The 16751-nt window shown below is 45.4% G+C and overlaps 1 protein-coding gene across 1 annotated transcript in view; it reads left to right on the top strand.

Annotated features, from left to right (window-relative positions):
- slc6a1b (solute carrier family 6 member 1b) overlaps positions 1-16751 on the top strand; it is a 61340-nt gene that overhangs the window by 16569 nt on the left and 28020 nt on the right. The window lies entirely within an intron of this gene.

Genomic DNA, 16751 nt, shown 5'->3' with positions numbered 1-16751 from the left:
AATTGTACTTTACCTGCCACAGATCATTCCAAAACAATATATAAAATATATAAATATATAAAATATCCCATACCAGCCTCCCCGAACAGGCGCCGGAATGTGGCGACTAGGGGCTTTTCACAGTAACTTCATTGAAGCCTACTTGTGACAATAAGCGAATATTATTACATAAAAGTAACTAATCCTGAATCCAGACTTAAATGGAACTTCCAAAACTGCATTACTTGACTTTTTAAAAGAACAGTTTCATTGGATGATCTAACTAAATAATGGGCAGACCTTTCTGAGGACTCTGTTGCACTGGCAGGGTTCCTTGCTAAGGTTCTTCTGTCCATCAATATACAAGACAAGTGGTCTCGGAAAATTCTGTCCACCATGCGGTGAATGGCTGAGTTGCAATCCATGAGATTAACCTGGGAAAACGCCAGTAGTAACATAAATTATAAACATAATAAGAGAGTCAGTGTCATAATTTAAATATTGTGACTTTTAAATAAAAGATCAATTAATTGTTAAAATTAACAAACAAATAAAGAACAAAGAAATGTACAGCACGGGAACAGGCCCTTCGGCCCTCCAAGCCCGTGCCGACCATGCTGCCCGTCTAAACTACAATCTTCTACACTTCCTGGGTCCGTATCCCTCTATTCCCATCCTATTCATGTATTTATCAAGATGCCCCTTAAATGTCACTATCGTCCCTGCTTCCACCACCTCCTCCGGTAGCGAGTTCCAGGCACCCACTAGCCACTGTGTAAAAAACTTGCCTTGTACATCTACTCTAAACCTTGCCCCTCGCACCTTAAACCTATGCTCCCTAGTTATTGACCCCCCACCCTGGGTAAAAGCCTCTGACTATCCACTCTGTCTATGCCCCTCATAATTTTGTAGACCTCTATCAGGTCGCCCCTTAACCTCCGTCGTTCCAGTGAGAACAAACCGAGTTTATTCAACCGCTCCTCATAGCTAATGCCCTCCATACCAGGCAACATTCTGGTAAATCTCTTCTGCACCCTCTCTAAAGCCTCCACATCCTTCTGGTAGTGTGGCGACCAGAATTGAACACTATACTCCAAGTGTGGCCTAACCATGGTTCTATACAGCTGCAACATGACTTGCCAATTCTTATACTCAATGCCCCGGCCAATGAAGGCAAGCATGCCGTATGCCTTCTTGACTACCTTCTCCACCTGTGTTGCCCCTTTCAGTGACCTGTGGACCTGTACACCTAGATCTCTCTGACTTTTCAATACTCTTGAGGGTTCTACCATTCACTGTATATTCCCGACCTGCATTAGACCTTCCAAAATGCATTACCTCACATTTCTCTGGATTAAACTCCATCTGCCATCTCTCCACCCAAGTCTCCAAACAATCTAAATGCTGCCGTATCCTCTGACAGTCCTCATCGCTGTCCGCAATTCCACCAACCTTTATGTCGTCTGCAAACTTACTAATTAGACCAGTTACATTTTCCTCCAAATCATTTATATATACTACAAACAGCAAAGGTCCCAGCACTGATCCCTGCGGAACACCACTGGTCACAGCCCTCCAATTAGAAAAGCATCCTTCCATTGCTACTCTCTGCCTTCTATGACCTAGCCAGTTCTGTATCCACCTTGCCAGCTCACCCCTGATCCCGTGTGACTTCACCTTTTGTAATAGTCTACCATGAGGGACCCTGTCAAAGGCCTTACTGAAGTCCACATAGACAACATCCACTGCCCCACCTGCATCAATCATCTTTGTGACCTCCTCGAAAAACTCTATCAAGTTAGATAGACACGACCTCCCCTTCACAAAACCATGCTGCCTCTCACTAATACGTCCATTTGCTTCCAAATGGGAGTAGATCCTGTCTCGAAGAATTCTCTCCAGTAATTTCCCTATCACTGACGTAAGGCTCACCGGCCTGTAGTTCCCTGGATTATCCTTGCTACCCTTCTTAAACAGAGGAACAACATTGGCTATTCTCCAGTCCTCCGGGACATCACCTGAAGACAATGAGGATCCAAAGATTTCTGTCAAGGCCTCTGCAATTTCTTCTCTAGCCTCCTTCAGTATTCTGGGGTAGATCCCATCAGGCCCTGGGGACCTATGTACCTTAATATTTTTCAAGACACCCAACACCTCGTCTTTTTGGATCTCAATATGACCCAGGCTATCTACACACCCTTCTCCAGACTCAACATCTACCAATTCCTTCTCTTTGGTGATGCAATGTATTCATTTAGTACTTCGCCCATTTCCTCTGGCTCCACACATAGATTCCCTTGCCTATCCTTCAGTGGGCCAACCCTTTCCCTGGCTACGCTCGTGCTTTTTATGTACGTGTAAAAAGCCTTGGGATTTTCCTGAACCCTATTTGCCAATGACTTTTCATGACCCCTTCTAGCCCTCCTGACTCCTTGCTTAAGTTCCTTCCTACTTTCCTTATATTCCACACAGGCTTTGTCTGTTCCCAGCCTTTTAGCCCTGCCAAATGCCTCCTTTTTCTTTTTGTCGAGGCCTACAATATTTCTCGTTATCCAAGGTTCCCGAAAATTGCCGTATTTATCCTTCTTCCTCACAGGAACATGCCGGTCCTGAATTCCTTTCAACTGACACTTGAAAGCCTCCCACATGTCAGATGTTGATTTGCCCTCAAACATCCACCCCCAATCTAGGTTCTTCAGTTCCCGCCTAATATTGTTATAATTAGCCTTCCCCCAATTTAGCACATTCACCCTAGGACCACCTCTTATCCTTGTCCACCAGCACTTTAAACCTTACTGAATTGTGGTCACTGTTCCCGAAATGCTCCCCTACTGAAACTTCTACCACCTGGCCGGGCTCATTCCCCAATACCAGTCCAGTACCGCCCCTTCCCTAGTTGGACTGTCTACATATTGTTTTAAGAAGCCCTCCTGGATGCTCCTTACAAACTCTGGCCCGTCTAAGCCCCTGGCACTAAGTGAGTCCCAGTCAATATTGGGGAAGTTGAAGTCTCCCCATCACCACAACCCTGTTGTTTTTACTCTTTTCCAAAATCCAAAAAGTTTCTGTTTACAAATTTAGATTGAGAGTACTTTCAAATGTGCAATTGGATGGTAAAGAGGATTATTAAACTGTCCTTTAACTGGTCAAGATGAACAAGTTGAAAGTTTCCTTCCTTTGAAGATTCCAAAGAAAATATGCTTGTATTTTTAAATCCTGTTCTTAACGGGCTTGAGTCCACAGCACATAAATTGCCTGTGTTCGTCCAGCCAGTGATTGACAATGCCACTTAGACTGATATGGAAATAGCCAGATTGCACTAGTGCAACAGCATATGTTCTCCTGAGGCAAGGGTAAGGGTCGTTTAAAGACATTTTCCCCTTACATCTAACCTATTTTAAATATGTGAGAGTCCGAAGAAATTGTCAGGTTTCACAATGGTCAAAAATGATGCAGTAAAAGCTTTAAGCAACATATCGTATTTCTAAAATCTGTACATAAAGCATTAAAACGTATCTGTCACATTTTCAAACCAGTTGTACCGGTTGTTTGGTCACAGAAGCGAGAATGTTACAGCACAGAAATAATCAACTCAACCCAAAATGATTCCCCTGAAGTTTTTTTCCCTCAACTTGAGCCATGTCTATTCTAATACGACTCTCTTCCCATACCTTCAAACATTTCTCCTTATTAAGCAACTGTCTAATTCCCTTTTCAAATCACTTCATGACTTTATTTCAACAATTGTTTGTGGCAAAGTTTTCAACATTCAGATTCTCTCTGTATAAAATGTGTTTTCTCCCCAGCTTATATATTTTTTCTGATTAGCTCAAATCTGTTCCATGTTGCTCCCACACACTGACCAATAGAAACAATTGTTACGATTTACCCTATCATTGCCTTTCACAATCTTGAACATCTTGTTCAGGCCATTCCTCAACCTTCTAATTTTCAATTAAAAAGCCCTAGCGTCTTCGGTTTCTCTTCATAATTGTAACAGCTCACCCCTCATGAAATTATTTCTTCAACTGCTTTTATACCTTCCTACAATGGGTGACTAAAATTCTACTCAATACTCCAACAAGACCTAACCACAAAGTACTACCTTAACATGATGCCCTTGCTTTTGTAACCTGTGCCTCTGGATATAAAATCAAATATTCTCTCTGTCTATTGTTATGGGCGAGGCGTTTTCAGAACCCCAAAATGTATCATGGAGTTCAACCAACCTCCCCATTTAATGTATTTGTTGCTTTTCCTAGCACACGGCTTGTTCCCTAGGTGTGGGATTACAATTATGGACACAAGGGTTTTTAAACACAAAACAATGTTTACTCTATGAACTCAACTTAACGTCTTAAATAAACATTGGATCCCTTAACACCCCTTACTTCAAAGATATCTCAGAAAATATTGCAACAGTAAATAATTCCTCAAAATGTTCCTTCAAACTTCCAAGAGACTTAACACCTTTAAACAGAATCACATCAGGTTAAAGGCTTTACTATTAGAACAAAGAACAAAGAACAAAGAAAAGTACAGCACAGGAACAGACCCTTTGGCCCTCGAAGCCTGTGCCGACCATGCTGCCCGACTAAACTACAATCTTCTACACTTCCTGGGTCCGTATCCCTCTATTCCCATCCTATTCATGTATTTGTCAAGATGCCCCTTAAATGTCACTATCGTCCCTGCTTCCACCACCTCCTCTGGTAGCGGGTTCCAGGCACCCACTACCCACTGTGTAAAAAACTTGCCTTGTACATCTACTGTAAACCTTGCCCCTCGCACCTTAAACCTATGCTCCCTAGTTATTGACCCCTCTACCCTGGGTAAAAGCCTCTGACTATCCACTCTGTCTATGCCCCCCATAATTTTGTAGACCTCTATCAGGTCGCCCCTCAACCTCCGTCGTTCCAGTGAGAACAAACCGAGTTTATTCAACTGCTCCTCATAGCTAATGCCCTCCATACCAGGCAACATTCTGGTAAATCTCTTGTGCACCCTCTCTAAAGCCTCCACATCCTTCTGGTAGCCATGATGTGGAGATGCCGGCGTTGGACTGGGGTGAGCACAGTACGAAGTCTTACAACACCAGGTTAAAGTCCAACAGGTTTGTTTCGATGTCACTAGCTTTCGGAGCGCTGCTCCTTCCTCAGGTGAATGAAGAGGTCTGTTCCAGAAACACATATATAGACAAATTCAAAGATGCCAAACAAATCTTATAGACAAATAAAAATATAGACAAATCTTTGAATTTGTCTATATATGTGTTTCTGGAACAGACCTCTTCATTCACCTGAGGAAGGAGCAGCGCTCCGAAAGCTAGTGACATCGAAACAAACCTGTTGGACTTTAACCTGGTGTTGTAAGACTTCGTACTATCCTTCTGGTAGTGTGGCGACCAGAATTGAACACTATACTCCAAGTGTGGCCTAACTAAGGATCTATACAGCTGCAACATGACTTGCCAATTCTTATACTCAATGCCCCGGCCAATGAAGGCAAACATGCCGTATGCCTTCTTGACTACCTTCTCCACCTGTGTTGCCCCTTTCAGTGACCTGTGGACCTGTACACCTAGATCTCTCTGACTTTCAATACTCTTGAGGGTTCTACCATTCACTGTATATTCCCTACCTGCATTAGACCTTCCAAAATGCATTACCTCACATTTCTCTGGATTAAACTCCATCTGCCGTCTCTCCACCCAAGTCTCCAAACAATCTAAATCCTGCTGTATCCTCTGACAGTCCTCATTGCTATCCGCAATTCCACCAATCTTTGTGTCGTCTGCAAACTTACTAATCAGACCAGTTACATTTTCCTCCAAATCATTTATATATACTACAAACAGCAAAGGTCCTAGCACTGATCCTTGCGGAACACCACTAGTCACAGCCCTCCAATTAGAAAAGCATCCTTCCATTGCTACTCTCTGCGTTCTATGACTTAGCCAGTTCTGTATCCACCTTGCCAGCTCACCCCTGATTCCATGTGACTTCACCTATTATACTAGTCTACCATGAGGGACCTTGTCAAAGGCCTTACTGAAGTCCATATAGACAACATCCACTGCCCTACCTGCAGCAATCATCTTTGTCACCTCTTCGACAAACTCTATCAAGTTAGTGAGACACAACCTCCCCTTCACAAAACCATGTTGCCTCTCACTACTACGTCCACTTGCTTCCAAATGGGAGCAGATCCTGTCTCGAAGAATTCTCTCCAGTAATTTCCCTACCACTGACGTAAGGCTCACCAGCCTGTAGGTCCCTGGATTATCCTTGCTACCCTTCTTAAACAGAGGAACAACATTGGCTATTCTCCAGTCCTCCGGGACATCACCTGAAGCCAGTGAGGATCCAAAGATTTCTGTCAAGGCCTCAGCAATTTCCTCTCTAGCCTCCTTCAGTATTCTGGGTTAGATCCCATCAGGCCCTGGAGACTTATCTACCTTAATATTTTTCAAGACACCCAACACCTCGGGTGAAATTCTCTGGAAACGGCGCGATGTCCGCCGACTGGCGCCCAAAACGGCGCCAATCAGACGGGCATCGCGCCGCCCCAAAGGTTCGGAATGCTCCGCATCTTTGGGGCCGAGCCCCAACATTGAGGGGCTAGGCCGGCGCCGGAGGAATTTCCGCCCCGCCAGCTGGCGGAAAAGGCCTTTGTTGCCCCGCCAGCTGGCGCGGAAATGACATCTCGGGGCGGCGCATGCGCGGGAGCATTAGCGGCCGCTGACATTTTTCCACGCATGCGCAGTGGAGGGAGTCTCTTCTGCCTCCGCCATGGTGGAGACCGTGGCGGAGGCGGAAGGGAAAGAGTGCCCCCACGGCACAGGCCCGCCCGCGGATCGGTGGGCCCCGATCGCGGGCCAGGCCACCGTGGGGGCACCCCCAGGGGCCAGATCGCCCAGGACCCCGGAGCACGCCCACGCCGCCTTGTCCCGCCGGTAAGGTAGGTGGTTCAATTTACGCCGGCGGGACAGGCAATTTATCGGCGGGACTTCGGCCCATCCGGGCCGGAGAATCGAGCGGGGGGGGCCCGCCAACCGGCGCGGCGCGATTCCCGCCCACGCCGAATCTCCGGTGCCGAGACTTCGGCAACCGGCGGGGGCGGGATTCACGCCAGCCCCCGGCGATTCTCCGTCCCGGCGGGGGGTTGGAGAATGTCGCCCCTCATCTTTTTGGATCTCAATGTGACCCAGGCTACCTACACACCCTTCTCCAGACACAACATCTACCAATTCCTTCTCTTTGGTGAATACTGATGCAAAGTATTCATTTAGTACCTCGCCCATTTCCTCTGGCTCCACACATAGATTCCCTTGCCTATCCCTCAGTGGGCCAACCCTTTCCCTGGCTACCCTCTTGCTTTTTATGTACGTGTAAAAAGCCTTGGGATTTCCTTAACCCTATCTGCCAATGACTTTTCGTGACCCCTTCTAGCCCTCCTGACTCCTTGCTTAAGTTCCTCCCTACTTTCCTTATATTCCACACACGTTCTGTCTGTTCCCAGTCTTCCGTTCCTGACAAATGCCTCCTTTTTCTTTTTGACAAGGCCTACAATATCTCTCGTTATCCAAGGTTCCCGAAAATTGCCGTATTTATCCATCTTCCTCACAGGAACATGCCGGTCCTGAATTCCTTTCAACTGACACTTGAAAGCCTCCCACATGTCAGATGTTGATTTACCCTCAAACATCCGCCCCTAATCTAGGTTCTTCAGTTCCCGCCTAATATTGTTATAATTAGCCTTCCCCCAATTTAGCACATTCACCCTAGGACCACTCTTTTCCTTGTCCACCAGCACTTTAAAACTTACTGAATTGTGGCCACTGTTCCTGAAATGCTCCCCTACTGAAACTTGTACCACCTGGCCAGGCTCATTCCCCAATACCAGGTCCAGTACAGCCCCTTCCCTAGTTGGACTGTCTACATATTGTTTTAAGAAGCCCTCCTGGATGCTCCTTACAAACTCTGCCCCGTCTAAGCCCCTGGCACTAAGTGAGTCCCAGTCAATATTGGGGAAGTTGAAGTCTCCCCATCACCACAACCCTGTTGTTTTGACTCTTTTCCAAAATTTGCCTACCTATCTGCTCCTCTATCTCCCGCTGGCTGTTGGGAGGCCTGTAGTAAACCCCCAACATTGTGACTGCACCCTTCTTATTCCTGATCTCTACCCATATAGCCTCACTGCCCTGTGAGGTGTCCTCCCGTAGTACAGCTGTGATATTCTCCCTAACCAGTGGCGCAACTCCGCCACCCCCTTTTAGATCCCCCTCTATCCTGCCTGAAACATCTAAATCCTGGAACGTTTAGCTGCCAATCCTGCCCTTCCCTCAACCTGGTCTCTGTAATGGCAACAACATCATAATTCCAAGTACTAGTCCAAGCTCTAAGTTCATCTGCCTTACCCGTAATACTTCTTGCATTAAAACATATGCACTTCAGGCCACCAGCCCCGCTGTGTTCAGCAACTTCACCCTGTCTGCACTGCCTCAGAGCCATACTGGCCCTATTCCCTAGTTCTCCCTCAATCCTCTCACCTTCTGACCTATTGCACCCATGCCCACCCCCCTGCCATACTAGTTTAAACCCTCCCGTGTGACACTAGCAAACCTCGCGGCCAGGATATTTATGCCTCTCTAGTTTAGATGCAACCTGTCTTTCTTATATAGGTCACACCTGCCCCGGAAGAGCTCCCAGTGGTCCAGATAACAGAAACCCTCCCTCCTACACCAGCTGTTTAGCCACGTGTTTAGCTGCTCTATCTTCCTATTTCTAGCCTCACTGGCACGTGGCACAGGGAATAATCCCGAGATTACAACCCTAGAGGTCCTGTCTTTTAACTTTCTGCCTAGCTCCCTGAACTCCTGCTGCAGGACCTCATGCCCCTTCCTGCCTATGTCGTTAGTACCGATATGTACAACGACCTCTGCCTGTTTGCCCTCCACCTTCAGGATGCCCTCTACCCGTTCGGAGACATCCTCGACCCTGGCACCAGGGAGGCAACTTTCCATCCTGGAGTCTCTTTCACGTCCACAGAAGCGCCTATCTGTGCCCCTGACTATAGAGACCCTATGACTATTGCTCTTCTGCGCTTTGACCCTCCCTTCTGAACATCAAAGCCAGCCGTGGTGCCACTGCTCTGGCTGCTGCTCTTTTCCCCTGATAGGCTATCCCCCCCGACAGTATCCAAAGGGGTATACCTGTTCAAGAGGGGGACAACCACAGGGGATTCCTGCACTGACTGCCTGCCCTTTCTGGTGGTCACCCATTTCTCTGCCTGCACCTTGGGTGTGACCACATTTATATAACTGCTATCTATGATGCTTTCCGCCACCTGCATGCTCCTAAGTGCATCCAACTGCTGCTCCAACCGAACCATGCGGTCTGTGAGGAGCTCCAGTTGGATGCACTTTCTGCAGATGAAGCCATCCGGGCCGCTGGAAGCCTCCCGGACCTGCCACATCTCAGTCAGAGCACTGCACCCCTCTAACTGACATTGCATCAATTAATTAGTAAATTAAATTTAAAAGTTTTTTTAAAAGTTACTGTTAAACTGTATGTTTCCTAGCACTAGATTTCTACTATAAATGTGAAAGCTAAATACAGTACTCTTCGATCTCTGGCTTAGATACCCCTCTAAATTATAATTCAGTAATTATGTTTAATTATTTTACCAATGCTTAATTTTTTAATTTAGTGTAGATTCCCAACCAGCCAATCACATCACAGCTTTTCTGTGATGTCACTTTAGTTCCACCCCCCCCCCCCCACACACACACACACACAATTTGAAAAGGTAATAAAAGTAAAAATGAGTAAAAATCACTTACTTACCTTCTGTGGGTCTCAGATGCTCTCAGGTTCTCTCGCTGCTGATTAAAAGTTACAGGCCAGAAGAAAGAGAGAGAACAAAACAGTAGGGACAAAGCAGCTTCTCCCACTCTGCATTGAATTACCTCACTGCACCAAATTACCAAGTTCCAAATTCCCACTCTGGATGTGTCTCACTCAGGCTGTGTCTCTTTGACCTGCGCAACGCAATGAGTTTAAATCACCCAAATGATCCAGAGATAGTCTTTCATGGCAGACATCACAGCAAATCCAGCTCACTGCAAAACGCAGACACTCCCCAAGCTCTTTTCCTCCAAACTGCAGCTCTCTGGAAACACAGACACACACAAGCTGCTTTTTCAAACTCAAACTTCAAAATGGTTGATCTAAAGCCCAGCTCCACCCACTCTCTGACATCACTGTTTTCTTAAAGGTACATTGCTTAAACATCCATGCCTTAAAGGTACTATCACATGACACCTCCCCGAAGAAAATAAAATTAACCATCAACTTCAAGATGGTTTTATTTTTCACTTTTGCACCATCCACTAAGAAATGTACACAGTAAATATACATTTTCATTTAAAGAAAACAACACACTCAAACAGCTATAATAATATAGTCCATTTTTTTTAGTTCTTCTTCCTCCGACCGTAATCCTCCTCAATTGATCACATTCGTGACAAAGCATCGGCTATCACATTTTCCCGTCCTGCCACATGTACTATTTTTAAATGAAATGGCTGTAACAATAAACTCCAGTGAAACAGCCTTGCATTGTTATTCTGGCATCGCTCCAAAAACGTCAAAGGATTATGATCAGTATACATAATGGTGTCAGATGTATTGCTGGTCACATAAATGTGAAAATGTTGCAAAGCCAGCATCAAACTCAAAGTCTCCTTTTCAATCGTCAAATACTTTTTCTGGTGAGAATACAATTTCTTTGAAAAATAACCAACAGGCCGCTCTAGTCCTTCGTCGTCGTCTTGTAGAAGCACCACACCTACGCCTACATCGCTCGCATCAACAGCCACTTTGAAGGGTTTGGTATAATTTGGGATGACTAACACAGGAGCAGTGGTTAACACGGCCTTCAGGCCGACAAATGCCTGTTGACACTCCGCTGTCCACTGGAATTTGTTACGCTTCTTGAGCAAGTCCGTCAGTGGAGCGACCACACTGCTAAAATTTGGTGCAAATTTCCGATAAAATCCATTCATACCAAGAAATCGCATTATTTCCCGTCGTGTCAAGGATATCGCAAACTCCCCAATAACTTTCGTTTTCACATCCCATGGGACCAGTCGACCCTGTCCGATTGTATGGCCAAGGAAAGTGACTTGGGCTTTTCCAAATTCACTTTTGGCTAGGTTTATCACCAAACCCGCCTCCTGAAGTCGATTGAATAACTCCCACAGATGTTTTAAATGTTCTTTCCATGTCTGGATGAAAACTACCAGATCGTCGATGTATACCGCACATTTGGGTAATCCTGAAACAACTGTATTAGTTAACTGTTGAAATGTTGCTGGGGCGTTTTTCATGCCAAATGGCATAACTTTGAACTGGTATATACCATCTGGAGTCACAAAAGCTGAAATCTCTTTCGCCATATCAGATAAAGGTACTTGCCAGTAACCTTTCAGTAAATCCAATTTGGAAATAAGAGCGGATTGTCCCAATTTCTCAATGCAATCCTCCAAACGTGGGATAGGATAAGGGTCCGTTCTTGTAACTGCATTCACCTTTCGATAGTCCACACACAACCATTGGGTACCGTCTGGTTTAGGTACCATCACTATGGGTGAGCTCCATTGGCTGCAACCCTCTTCAATTATGCCATTCTTCAGCATACTCTCAATCTCTCTGTTAACCTGTGCCAATTTTAAAGGATTAAGTCTATATGGATGTTGTTTGATAGGAACAGCATTTCCCACATCTCCATCATGTATAGCCATTTTAGTACTTCCCAATTTATCTCTACAAACTTGCCCATGTGACATATATAACTCTTTCAAGTCAGTTCGTTTTTCCTCTGGAAGGTAACTTAACAATTCATCCCAATTTTTAAGAACATCCTCATTTTCCAATTTAATTTGAGGTATGTCAAATTGACTGTCATCTGGATTTGGTTCGTCACTTTGAGTTAGAATCATTAAAACCTCCTTTTTCTCTCCTTCCCTTTCAAAGTACCTTTTAAGCATATTCACATGACACACTCGGTGAGTCTTCCTTCTATCTGGTGTTTTTACCACATATTTCACCTCACTTAATTTCCTGTCAATCTGATACGGTCCACAAAACCTAGCTTTTAAAGGCTCACCTACCACTGGTAACAACACTAAAACTTTATCCCCACTGACAAAACTACGAACTTTGGATTTCTTGTCCGCTACCCATTTCATCACATTTTGTGCAACTTTCAAATGTTGTCTAGCCAATTCACCTACTCTATTTAATCGTTCCCTAAAATTTGACATGTAATCCAATAGTGTAATTTCCGATTTCTCACCCACCAATTTTTCCTCAATCAATTTAAGTAGTCCTCTTACCTCATGACCAAAAATTAGTTCAAAAGGACTAAATTTGGTAGACTCATTAGGTGCATCCCTAATTGCAAACAATACGAATGTAATTCCTTTATCCCAATCCTCTGGATAATCTTAACAATACGCCCTCAACATTGTCTTTAATGTCTGATGCCACCTTTCTAATGCTCCCTGCGATTCTGGATGGTACGCAGTTGATTTAAATTATTTTATTCCTGATCAATCCATAACTTCTTTGAATAACTTTGAAGTAAAATTCAATCCTTGATCCGATTGAATTTCTGTGGATAGTCCATATCTAGTAAAAAATTTAAGTAACTCCTCCACAATCCTTTTAGCTGTAATATTACATACTGGAATGGCCTCTGGAAACCTAGTAGACACATCCATTACAGTCAAAAGATATTGATTCCCACTTTTTGTTTTAGGAAGCGGTCTACACAATCGATTAGGACCCTTGTAAAAGGTTCCTCAAATGCTGGAATGGGTATTAAGGGCACTGGTTTTATCACTGCTTGAGGTTTCCCTATCACTTGACATGTGTGACATGATTGACAAAATTTAGCGACATCTTTATGTAGTCCAGGCCAATAAAAATGTTTCTGGATTTTAGCTTGAGTTTTCCTTATTCCCAAATGACCTCCCACTGGTACCTCATGTGCAACTCGCAACACGTCCTTTCTATACCCTAGCGGCAATGCTACTTGATGAACGGCTGCCCACTTTTCATCCACCTGCATATGTACAGGTCTCCATTTTCTCATCAAGACATCATTTTTACGGTAATAACACTCTGGAATACTCTCAGATTCGTCTTCCGTATATGCTTTCTGATATATCCGTTTTATTTCTACATCTTTCTGTTGTAACTCCGCCAATTTTCCTGAACTAAAAATATCCACCTCATCCTCCACCTGTTCTTGTTCTTTTTCAACCATCTGATCAAAAATCGTTTCTGATAATTGCAGTTCAACTTCATCTTCACTCTTTGATTTCTCCTCTTGTCTTAACCTGTGACTTTGCGACCTTGTTATCACACAATCCGGAAAAATCTCAGGATATTCGTCCTTCAACCCTTCAGTTGTCTTATTTTCCACTGGCTTATCAACCACAGTAGGCATCACTCCCACCTGCGATCCAGCTATATCATTACCCAAGATAAACTGTATTCCTGGACAAGATAGTTTATCTATTACTCCTACTACCACTTCACCACTCTTCACTGGACTTTCCAACCTTACCTTATATAATGGAACGCTAATCCTCTCACCCTGAATTCCACATATAACCACCTTTTCTGGCAACATTCTTCCCAAACTACATAATTCCTCATTTCTTACCATTAAAGATTGACTGGCCCCTGTATCTCTTAAAATTGTGACTTCTTTACCTGCTCCTCCTGATACACATGAGTAAACTTTATTCACACAAGTAAATTCTTTAAATACATCTGGCACCTTTTAACAATTACTTCTTGAACAGGCTGTACAATGGTTTGCACCTCCTTCTCTTCCCTTGGGCTTTCCTTTTCCACTCTAGCAAACTTCACTGTCTTATCCTGTTTTACCACATCCGCCTTCCCAGTGCTTTTCTTCAACCACCAACACTGTGACTTTACATGGCCTAGTTTATACAGTGAAAACATCTGAAACTTTTCATTTCTTTTCCACCCTCCTGGATTTCTTTTTTTAAAAAAATATATTTTATTCAAATTTTTTGGCTAAACAAAACAATACAAAGGTTTTCCTTTTTACAACAGTAAAACAGTATAAATAACAGTGGCCGTTTTTAACAAATAAATAAATAATATATAAACTAAGTGGCAACTGCCATATCGAAAATAATAACTCTCCAACAACAAAATCAAACAATCCAATATACATAGCCTAATACAATATCTATACCTAAAACACCTCTGAGGACCCGCCGGGCCCTCCCCCCCCGGGTTGCTGCTGTTACCTTCCCATTTCCTTTATCGTTCTGCGAGGTAGTCAATAAACGGTTGCCATCGCCTGGTGAACCCTTGAGCCGAACCCCTTAGTGCGAACTTTATCCGTTCTAGTTTTATAAACCCTGCCATGTCATTTATCCAGGTCTCCACGCCCGGGGGTTTGGCATTCTTCCACATAAGCAATATCCTTCGCCGGGCTACTAGGGACGCAAAGGCCAAGACATCAGCCTCTTTCGCCTCCTGCACTCCCGGCTCTTCTGCAACCCCGAATATAGCCAACCCCCCGCCTGGCTCGACCCGGACTCCCACCACCTTCGAAAGCACCTTTGCCACCCCCACCCAGAACCCCTGTAGTGCCGGACATGACCAAAACATGTGGGTGTGGTTTGCTGGGCTTCTCGAGCATCTCCCACACCTATCCTCTACCCCGAAAAATCTACTGAGCCGTGCTCCGGTCATATGCGCCCTGTGTAAAACCTTGAATTGTATCAGGCTTAGCCTGGCGCACGAGGATGACGAGTTTACCCTACGTAGGGCATCAGCCCACAGCCCCTCCTCAATCTCTTCCCCCAGCTCTTCTTCCCATTTCCCCTTCAGCTCATCCACCATGATCTCCCCCTCGTCGCTCATTTCCCTGTATATATCCGACACCCTACCATCCCCCACCCATGTCCCTGAGATCACTCTATCCTGAACCTCCTGTGTCGGGAGCTGCGGGGATTCCCTCACCTGTTGCCTCGCAAAAGCCCTCAGTTGCATGTACCGAAATGCATTCCCTTGGGGCAACCCATATTTTTCCGTCAGCGCTCCCAGACTCGCAAACGTCCCGTCTACGAACAGATCTCTCAGTTGCACAACCCCAGCTCTTTGCCATGCTCCAAATCCCCCATCCATTCTCCCCGGGACAAACCTATGGTTATTTCTTATCGGGGACCGCACCGAGGCTCCCGTCCTTCCCCTATGTCGTCTCCACTGCCCCCAAATTTTTAGTGTTGCCACCACCACTGGGCTTGTGGTGTATTTCTTCGGGGAGAACGGCAATGGCGCCGTCACCATTGCTTGTAGGCTGGTTCCCTTGCAGGACGCCATCTCCAATCTCTTCCACGCCGCTCCCTCCCCTTCTCCCAACCACTTACACACCATTGAGATATTGGCGGCCCAGTAGTATTCACTTAGGCTCGGTAGTGCCAGCCCCCCCCCCCCTATCCCTGCTACGCTGCAAGAACCCCCTCCTCACTCTCGGGGTCTTCCCGGCCCACACAAAACTCATGACACTTTTCTCAATTCTCAAAAGCCTTCGTGACCATCACCGGAAGGCACTGAAACACAAAGAGGAATCTCGGGAGGACTACCATTTTGACCGCCTGCACCCTACCCACCAGTGACAGGGGCACCATGTCCCATCTCTTAAAATCCTCCTCCATCTGTTACACCAATCTTGTTAAATTAAGCCGGTGTAAGGTTCCCCAACTCTTGGCTATCTGAATCCCTAAGTACCGGAAATCTCTTGTTACCTTCCTCAGCGGTAAGTCATCTATTCCCCTACTCTGTTCCCCCGGATGCACCACAAACAACTCACTCTTACCCATATTCAATTTGTACCCCGAAAATTCCCCAAACTCCCTGAGTGTCTGCATTATCTCAGGCATCCCCTCCACTGGGTCCGCAACATACAGCAATAAATTATCTGCATACAAGGATACCCGGTGTTCTTCCCCTCCCCTGAGCACTCCCCTCCACTTCCTGGAGCCCCTCAGTGCTATGGCCAGGGGCTCGATCGCCAATGCAAACAGTAACGGAGACAGGGGACATCCCTGCCTCATCCTTCTATGAAGACGGAAGTAATCAGACCTCTGTCTGTTCGTGACCACGCTCGCTACCGGGGCCCTATACAGCAGCTGTACCCATCCGATATACCCTTCTCCAAAACCAAATCTCCTCAGCACCTCCCACAGATAATCCCACTCCACTCTGTCGAATGCTTTCTCGGCGCCATTGCCACCACTATCTCCACCTCCCCCTCTGGTGGGGGCATTATCATTACCCCTAGCAACCTCCGTATGTTCGTATTCAGCTGTCTCCCCTTAACAAACCCAGTTTGATCCTCATGGACCACCCCTGGGACACAGTCCTCTATCCTCATCGCCATCACCTTGGCCAGGATCTTAGCATCTACATTTAAAAGGGGAATGGGCCTGTAGGACCCACACTGCAGCGGATCTTTTTCCTTCTTCAAAAGGAGCGATCTGGATTTCTTTTTTAATCTGAGGTACACTCTCTTTATTGTCTCCCATCAGATCACCTTTACCTTTATCACTTGAGTATTTCTCATGTCCCCAGTTTCTATCACTCACCGGCTGAAACCGATGTCGGAAACCAATCTTTGATTTATGAACTAATTCATAATCATCTGCCATTTCCGCT

The sequence above is a fragment of the Scyliorhinus torazame genome, chromosome 13 (assembly GCF_047496885.1).
Source record: "Scyliorhinus torazame isolate Kashiwa2021f chromosome 13, sScyTor2.1, whole genome shotgun sequence".
In the NCBI taxonomy this organism is placed as follows: domain Eukaryota; kingdom Metazoa; phylum Chordata; class Chondrichthyes; order Carcharhiniformes; family Scyliorhinidae; genus Scyliorhinus; species Scyliorhinus torazame.
The sequence above is the reverse complement of the archived record's forward strand: the minus strand, read 5'-3'. Positions and strand labels throughout refer to the sequence as shown.